The sequence below is a fragment of the Podarcis filfolensis genome (genome assembly GCF_964270895.1).
Source record: "Podarcis filfolensis genome assembly, chromosome: 7".
NCBI classification, from domain to species: domain Eukaryota; kingdom Metazoa; phylum Chordata; class Lepidosauria; order Squamata; family Lacertidae; genus Podarcis; species Podarcis filfolensis.
Window position 1 is genome coordinate 28,905,439 of NC_139603.1, and position 9,637 is coordinate 28,915,075.

The window sequence follows — 9,637 nt, forward strand, 5'->3', positions numbered from 1 at the left end:
GTTTCATCTTTTTACTGCTCTGCTAATGTACACAAATCACTTTTAGAGATAGTGTCATGACTACGAAGGGAGCAATTTATCAATATGGATGCCTCTTTGATGAAGGATGGTTTGTCTTTACAAGTCCGGACAGCCCCAGCTGAATTTCAATTTGCTATGGCATGCAAGGGATTTAAAGGATTACGGCCAGTGAAAGGCTTTAAGCATAAACCAGCTTTTTTTTTTTTGCAGGATGCTGCAGCAACTGAACTTTTCGATTGCGCTAGATTTTTCTTTCTTTGATGTAAACAGGAATGAGCACGTCAGTAGGAAAAGCAATCCAATTCTGGATGGCCTCTGCAACATTTGTTTTCTCTTATTTTTTCCACCGAAAGACAACAATTTTTAACAATACACCTAAAGTGCAAGCCTGATCTCTATCAAAGGCACTTTCAAAACTTAAACTGATTCTAGAGGATGAACTGCACCCCTAATTTCCTGGGGCCAGGTTCAGCTTCAATAAATTGACTTCAGTGGATTAGCCATTTTGCCCTCCATGGTTTTGTTTGTTTGTTTCTGAGGACCAAACATGAGAAGTTTTAGAAAGGGCTCCCTTTCAGCTATGCAAATTGCCCCTTCCTCCCACCTGGGGCATGGCTTCAATGTAGACATGGCAGATAGCTCTATGAATAAATCAACTCACAAATAGCCAATACAGTCATACCTCATGTTGCGTCCACTTCAGGTTGCATGTTTTCATCTTTTGTCCTGCAGCAACCCGGAAGTACTGGAACGGGTTACTTCTGGGATTCACCGCTCGTGTATGCGCATAAGTGCTAAATTGCACCACGCGTGTGCGCAGACACGGCGCTTCTGGATGCGAATGCTTTGAGCTGCAGACATGCCTTCAGAATGGATTACGTCCACAACTTGAGGTTCCACTGTACACCCAAAGCAGAGATTTACTCCTTTAGTGCACCATCAACACATACGTATTTTGTGGTGTGGCAGGCCAGTGACTACTTCACTGTGTGCAAACATCGTATCTGGGTACAAATGGGGAGGAAAAGCAGTTTCAGTTAAACCCCAAAAGTACATTATGAATTGAGTTTGATGCACAATGAAGGAAGAAGGCTAGAATACAAAGATTAGGTGTTTAAGCAAAGGAATAAAAACTGGCTTCAGCTTGCTAAGGTGTGCTTTTATGTATTCAGTTATCCACCACAAAAGTTGCTAAGTTCATGGCTGGGCAAACCTGTACCCACTGAAACATAATGTTCTCACAGCACACATGTTGTCAGGGACTGGACTGAGGAGGAATGGTGGAGACCGACCCCCCTCCTGCTGAACCTTCCCGAGAAGAGGAGGACGGTATAGATTTACAAGGGTGGTTTGCAGAAAGCCATGAATCTGAGACAGAAGAGGGACAAAGCTGGGAGATGATGGAAGAAGAGGGTGCTGGTGGGGAGCAGCAGAGTTGGAGCAGCTGGCTGACATGTTATCATTAGAAGGCATTCTAGACCGTCCCCCTTCTCCTAGGACCCGAAGGGCAGTGAAAGTGGTAGAACAGAAAGCGAATAGACAAAAGGCCTTGAGCAGCCACTGTAAAGGGGGTGGAGATGCTGACGACTAAGAGAGAAACGCCATTATCCTTGAGACGGCATCCTGCGTCTCTCTCTGTGAATATTGAATAAAATACCTTGGTAAGAGCTTCTTGTCTTTCCATTACTGGAAGCTGGACATGAGGGGGGCGGGGGGCGGATTCCCTGAAGCCTGACACATGAGGCACACAGAGAGATACAATAATTATTCCCTGTATCTCCCACTTTAGTGCTGCACTGGGGTGACTGAAAAGGCTGCTTTTTAAACTTTGCACAGATTATTCTGCACAGATTGTTCTGAGCAAAGTTGCACACAGTGTTTCCAACCACCTCCCCTTCAGTGCTGGGGTGCTGGATATATCCAAGGATAGATAACCAGGGTGGTATCCTCCAGATTTTGTTGGATGCCAAATGCCATGAACCGCAGCCAGCATGGCCGATGATCAGGGATCACAACCCAACATCTACCAAGATTTTCTGAAAACAAGTAGTTGGCCCAGCAGGATTAGGAGATGAGAGAGGGATGGGTGGGATTGTTTCCAGGTTGGTGCTGAGAACAGACCACCAACTCAATGCTCTCATTTCCCCCCCCCCCCCACAGGGGACCCTGCAGATGGTATTGTTGCCTATACAGCCTACCTGTTACTGCAGAAGCCCAAAAGATTTACATAGAAGTGAAAGGAGCTTTTTGAGAAACCTTTTGTCAGGAGACAAAAGGTCATGTATGAAAGAGCAACACTTAGCAAGAGGTGCCAGGATCAAGGGGGAAATTGCAGAAGCCTTTATTCACTAGCTCAACATTGTAACTATGGAAACACGAAAAGAAGAGCCTATAAGTGACAGGACATTTGCAGGAAAAAAACATACAAAACTGTCAGATCAACTTCAGTTGCATGCTGGTCTCACCTTTGCCAATGCATTAGCAAAACTAAGTAAGAATGCCCGAAACCACAACGGAACAATGGCTGGATTTTAGTCTGCTCGCCCTCTATATTACCATATACCCGATAATGTGGACACAGTGAAAATCAGGTATAAAATGAGAGAAAATGTAGCCGGACCAAAAGGGCAACATGACACCCCTGCACAATCAGAGTAGGTGAGACCAAATTGTGCCATCAGAACATCTGGAAAGATGCAATAGGAAGCTTGTTTGTTTAATGGGCAACAATGCCCTCAAAATAAATCAAATGGGGGTGATGCCACAAAATAGAGCAAGGATGGGGAACCTCTGGCTTTGGGTCTCAATGTGGCCCTCCAGGGCTCACAACCTGGCCCTTGGGACTCTCCCCAAGCCACATCCCTCTCCAGCCCACCTATTCTCTCCTGGCAATGGCCTACACCATTACCGTTTGGCATCCTCCATGAGTGTTTTGCCTGGCTCATGTGTTTCCTTGAACTCTGACAATGCTTCTTGCTTGCCTGGATGCATGTTAAGAGAGTGATATGTGAGCAAATTAATGATAGAGGAAGAAATAATAGGAGGCAAAGATGAGGAGCCTATAATTAGATGAGGAGCCTCTACATCTTCAACAGAACAGGGTCTATTTTGGTATGCAAACATCAATTGAAATGTGTGTGTGTGTGGGGGGGGGGATATAGTTTAATAAAGACACAGGAACTGTTGTGATTGTAAATCCTCTGGAAAGGCTATGCCCTATATCAGCGGTTCTCAACCTGTGGGTCTCCAGATGGTGTTGGACTACAACTCCCATCATCCCTGAGCTCTGGCCTTGCTAGCTAGGGGTGATGGGAGTTGTAGTCCAACAACATCTGGGGACCCACAGTTGAGAAAGGCTGCCCTATATTGAGAAGGACAATTGTAACCACCAAATAAAAGTTCTAAATGGACCCAGTAACAATACACTGAAAGGGAAGGTGAGGCGACCGCCTCAGGCGGCAGGATCCATAGGGGTAGGGGACGCCAATGTAGAACTTTATTTCCCCTTTGTTCCCGGTGTTGATTTTCACTCTCCACTTATTCCCTGCTGGAGAGAGGGGCACCATTTTGTGCTTCGCCTCAGGTGCCAAAATGTCTTGGGCCGGCCCTGCCTAGAGGGGTGTTGAGTGGACAAACCCCAGGCCACTATATGCGATTGAAATCTTGGTCCCTAACCCTGTCAGGAAAACTGATGGCCGGTCGGGGAATTTAAACAATTAATGGATGACCACTTGAGCTGCTATTATGTGATGAACTTCACTGTAGCTTAACTGCACAAAACGCTGTGCAGATACCTCAGCCATCTGGAATGTGAGGCTTGCGGAAATGTTTTTAAGATGAGAAGCAAGGAATTGAGAGTGCAGCGTCCCTTCCGAGGAGATGTAAATTTGAGAGATTGATGTGTCTAGTTAAACCTTAAGGGAAATTTGGATAGAGCTACATAATAACCAGTGGCACAAATGAAATCTCTGATTTCTATTCTGTTCCTGTCTGGGCACCGTAAGACAAATGAAACCGATGACTGAGAAGAATCACATTTTCTATAATTATATAAATTACAGAAGGGATGACTGTAATCACCTAAAATGCCTCTAAGGGGCTGGATTACTAGAAGACAATTTCTTAAATAGATCCACACTCTTGGGCTCAAAAATGCCACTGGCAGTGTCGTTTTAGACTCAGATGGGCAAACGCAGCTAGTTAACCCTTTGGAAGCAACAGGCCAGGTGACCCTTTAGAAACCATCTGTCTACACACCTGCTGCACATACATTCCATACCTAACATAAAGTATCAGGCTTGGCTCTTGGTCATGAGGGTTTCAGTGGGCCTTGAGAGATGTGCTTGCCCCCTCCTTACCATCAAACACCTATTGGTGTGATTGCTGCTATTTTGCAAGAGCTGTGCAGGTGCAGGCTTGGCTACTGGACACCTCACAGCTGAATTGTGGCCTAGATTTTTTCCCCAAAGTCTGATGACATCATTTTGTCCGGTGCTGAAGGCATGAATTTTTTTTTTTAATTACAGCAACAGTGCATACACTTTCTCCCAATATAAGTGTCTAGAAAATAGAAATCTACACGAACCATGAACGAATGAATAATTTAGCTGCAGACTTCATCTTGACTGAATTCAATACCCTGCATGCAGAGCAGCATTTATAATAAGAAATGATTTCTTAAACAAGATCCATTTATTGAATTCCTAGCGATATGTATTTTGTACAGTCAGCCAATGATTACTGACTCAGCTGATTTCACCATTCATTCATCACAGATACATTTGTAAAGGTCGAGCTATTTTCTTTCAAGCCTTCATTGAATACATGGCACAATCATTCACAAACAAGTTGTAGCTCCAGAAAATAAAATAAAAAAATACATTTGATGTGTATGTACTGCGGTGGCTCCATTTGCGTTGTTCAAACACACCAGAAGTACAGATCCACTGTGAAAAGGGAAGGACCATAAACTGACTAAAGGACAAGGAATGATGTTAATGAATTGTGTTCAGGACGATAAAGAAGGCTGATCGCCAAAAAATTGATGCTTTTGAATTATGGTGCTGGAAGAGACTCTTGAGAGGCCCATGGACTGCAAGAAGATCAAACCTATCCATTCTTAAGGAAATCAGCCCTGAGTGCTCACTGGAAGGACAGATCCGGAAGTTGAGGCTGCAATACTTTGGCCACCTCATGAGAAGAGAAGACTCCCTGGAAAAGACCCTGATGTTGGGAAAGATTGAGGGCATAAGGAGAAGGGGACGACAGAGGACGAGATGGTTGGGCAGTGTTTTCCAAGCTACAAACATGAGTTTGACCAAACTGTGGGAGGCAGTGGAAGACAGGAGTGACTGGTGTGCTCTGGTCCATGGGGTCACCAAGAGTCAGACACAACTAAACAACAACAACAACATGTGTACCATAGATTAGAAACTCATCTTTTTACAGGGAAAAAATTGTTTTTTCAAAAAATGCACCTTTTTTTAACCAGATGCTGACATCAAGCTTGGTGCTTAGCCAAAAAAACATATCAGTATGTCATATATGGGATATGCCATAAATGAGCATGCACTCATGTGGAGTGGTCCATGCACCACAAAAAAGGAGTGTGTAAACTGTATATGCAAAATATGGCTATAGATTGGATTGCACATGGTGTACACACAAAGAGCAGTTCACATATCTAATCCTCATACCCAGACACAGAATCGTAGAAATGCACTGCCAAAATGGCGTCCGGGCAGATTTTTGTTGAATCGGCAAAAATGTATGGGAAAAGCTCAACAACTTTGTCCGGATTTTCATTTTTTGGAAAATGGAAATCCTAGTTCAGATCTACCTTTGAGAGAGGAACTTTGCATTTTCTCTTTCTTTCTTTTTTGTTTTGATCTAGATTAGTTTGCTTTTTATTGTATTGTATTATGAAAAGGCTTCAATCATTTTTTATGAAGAAAACCCCCCCGCTCTAAAACCTGTGACTGCAAACCAGGAAAACATCATTAGGATAATGAGGTTACTATGGCAGTATTAAGGATGTGGTTCAAGTGTCTTCGCCATTCTTGTGCACCCTTTCCCTTCTTCACCTGCAGGCACCCTGTGGCTTGTCACAACTACACAGTGCAGTAGTTTCTCTTGAGTGGAACCATAGCACTGCCAATGGCTGGTGCTCCTCAGTACGCAGGAATCGGGCCAAGTTATAGCACTACAGCAAGGATACCATCATATCCTATCCTGTTCAGCTGAGCACAATACAACCAGGCAATACAATGCCATAAATCCAAGTCCAAAGGTTTGGCAGGCTTATGGATTCCTTAGTCAAACTATTTCACCTTTACTACTGAGACCCTCATCAGAGCGTCTGAAGGTCATGTCACATATAGCAAAAGGGAGCAGCAGATGGAGCCCAGGAAAACAGCTTGGCAGAGATACGGATCACCACCACACCACCCTACGATTTTTTAAAAGCTGAAGTGGCAACAAAATATTCTAATGATGCATTTAAAAATGCAGTGTTATTAAAATAGATTTTTCCCCCTTCCTGAAGAAGGTATCAGCTTTTTAATGTTTTAATTTTATGCTTGACAAACCAACCCAAAGCGAAGGGAAATGCCAACTGTGGAACTTTCCAAATGACCACACTGCGGCTATTATCCAGGGAATCATTGGCCACAGGGGAAGTTCAGGATACAAAGCCCTCCTTGACCTCCCCAGTGCTCACTCGCTGTGCTGGGAGAAGCAGAATCACAAAAGTACTGGCTGCCCCACAAGACAGTTTTCTACAGACGACGACAAAAAGAGAAAGCAGCTGTTGTTGGTGTCAGGCACGCCTTAGCAAAGCATTGCCAGTAGGCTGAAGAAGGAAAGGGTTTGCAAACATTAAATCAATAGATACTTCTGCAGAAATCTGTGAGTTATCTAAGGTTATGGATTGGGGGCGGCGGCAATGTCTTGTTTTTTGGATGTATGGAAAAACCACAAAAAGTATTCTAAATAAATGAATGAATAAATAAATTGTAAGTGAGCCTTGTTTTCATGAGAACTTGGGTCTCCGAGTCTCAAATAGATACTCTGTACATTTCCAGACTGTCCCTGTTTTCACGTGAGATTTGACCACATACTGGCAAATCCAGGTTGAACAATAAAGTTGCTTTGGAGTTTTTGCTCAACATATCTTCTTCCTCCCCAAATCAGACTTTTTGCTATAAGGAAAGAAACAGGAAAGCACACTAGAAAGCATGTTCTTTTGTGCAACATTATATAGCCTCCCTGCAAACAAATCAGAAATGAATGCTCAGTAAATAGACATCATCGTTTAAGCTCCCTGCAAACTTTGTGCAGACAGTTCAGGATGAATGTTCAACAAACAGGTTGTCTGGAAGTGACTTTAGATGGCTTAAGCAAGTAAGCCAAACTGCATGCTCAAGACAGAGCCAAAATCCCCCAGAGCCAGTAAACAGTCTGCCCTGAGGAGAAATTACTTCCTTTTGTTGAAATGGTGCTGACAGGAGCGTTCCTTTCCAGCTTTAAAATTATATGTTTGGTCAGGTCTGCGGTAGAAAGAAGGTCACTGCGTTCGGGTCCTAATATTTTTGAGCAGTAAGACTTGATTTTTTCCCCATCTCCCTTTTATATTACAACTGCTTGAGTCCACTTGAATTCATTGCCATAGAAGAGAGGACGTTAGGCTAGCTTGGTTAAATAGGTAGAAACGTCTTCCTGAGTCAGTCAGCCACAGCCGCAGCCTGCATTCCAGTGAACTAAATAGTAAAACTGCCTAGGGCAAGAGACAGCGAAAGGTACACTTTGGGTTTGACATAGATTGGGCTGTTAGGATTTCACTACAGAGAACCAAGCAAAGCTCTCCGAGAGAGTGGCCATTGCTAGTGACCTCAGCTCTCCCCTGAGATGCACGGGCTGCCTTTGATTTCAGCAGAACAATTATGGCAATAGCAATGATGACGATGGGTTGAATGGCAAAGGCACTTGAGGACTTCTGCCCCCGTGCTGCAATAAGTCTGGACGGAGTTCAGGTGAGGCAGGAAAGAAACCTCACCTTTGGTAGGTGGTGAGCTATCAGCTACGCTAAACTTCTCTGCAGTGCTTCTTCTTCTAAAACTGCATTCCCCCATAATTGTCCCAGTTGTGACCCTTTGTTCACCAAGGTGGAAAACACGGGCATTTCTTCTAATGAAGCATTATTACAGATCAGAGAGTAAGCCACAGAAATCTCCTTGCTGTCCCCAGTCACACTCTGCCTTTAATGAGAAGTTGTATTATCTAAACATGCTGACTCCGACTCAGAGGGGAGGAAAGGAAAAGCACCTGTGGGCTTTTGTCAGGATCAGCCCCCCCCCCGCCACGGCTCCCCTCCCTCTTTTCCAATTGTTTTGGTTCATCTCAGTGAGACCCTGCCTGGTTGTCTTCAGTTTGCAGTGCCTTCCCATAATGAAGAGCATGATTCAATGGTACATCTGGGACAAAATAGCCTTTAAATCAAAATTACATGTTCTGCAGCAATTAGAGGTTGTTGGTTTTTTTTTTAAAAAAAAATGACAAAGAAGAAGCAAAATCCACACAGCGTAGAGAAGAGACATCGCTACAAAAGGAACATTTGGAAAGAAAACTCTGATTCTCCCCCCCCCCCCAGGTTCTAATTATTGCAGCTGAGAGCTGATCCACTTGTTTTAGAAGTCCATGAGAAGTTTACCATGGAGTTAATGGCAAACTTCAACAGCAACAGAAAGGCTTTGATTAAAAAGTAAAGCCAAACTCCTCCTTTGCTCACACACAGGCTGGATCTAGACACATCAAAGAAGTGTTTCAATTTAAAGCGTTGTAAACTTAAACAGGGGAAACAGGTAGAGAAAAATGGGACTCCACATCTCCATCTGTTGGCACAATGCTATATCACACATACAATGCATATGAATCACTATTTCTTTACCAGTCTAGCTGAGTCCTTCTGGGACAAACAGGTCCCAGAAGAAACATTTCAGAAGAAGTGTTTTTGACGATGGCCCGTTATTTTAGTGGTCTTAATAAAACTACATTCTGGCATGTAATTGGTGCCAGAGACTGGGGAGCTGGTAAAATCCACTTGGCATGATTTTATTGCTGCTGACCCCACCCCATAGTTCGGTTGCCCAAATCCCTGACTTCTGTGTGTGTTTTTAGAAATTGATGTCAGGATCTCTGCTTGGCCAAGCTGATAAAGCTCATCTTCCTCCGGCCGAGTCCTTCGGAATCGCCTCCGACGTGATTGACGACCTGAGCCTCTGATAAGGCTCCAGGCACATCCCATTCAGCAGAGTTTCCAGCAGCATGCGGAAGGATGAGATAGTATGAGCTACATGCTAGGAGTTTTATTTCTTACTACGCAGACAGCAAAAAAAAAAAAAAAATACATCCTCTCTCTGTGAAAGCAGAGAGCAACTGAAACAAAGGAACAGGAAACAGTAACGTCACATCCGTCTCCTGTCTTCAGTGAGACTTCCAACAGCCTGGACTGTCTCTGGAATGTAAACAGAGTCCTGTGACTCTAAGCAGCTGCACAGTGGCAAACAGAAACTAACAGTCGAAACCATGGAAATACATGGAGAGTCAAGCTAAGTCAGGG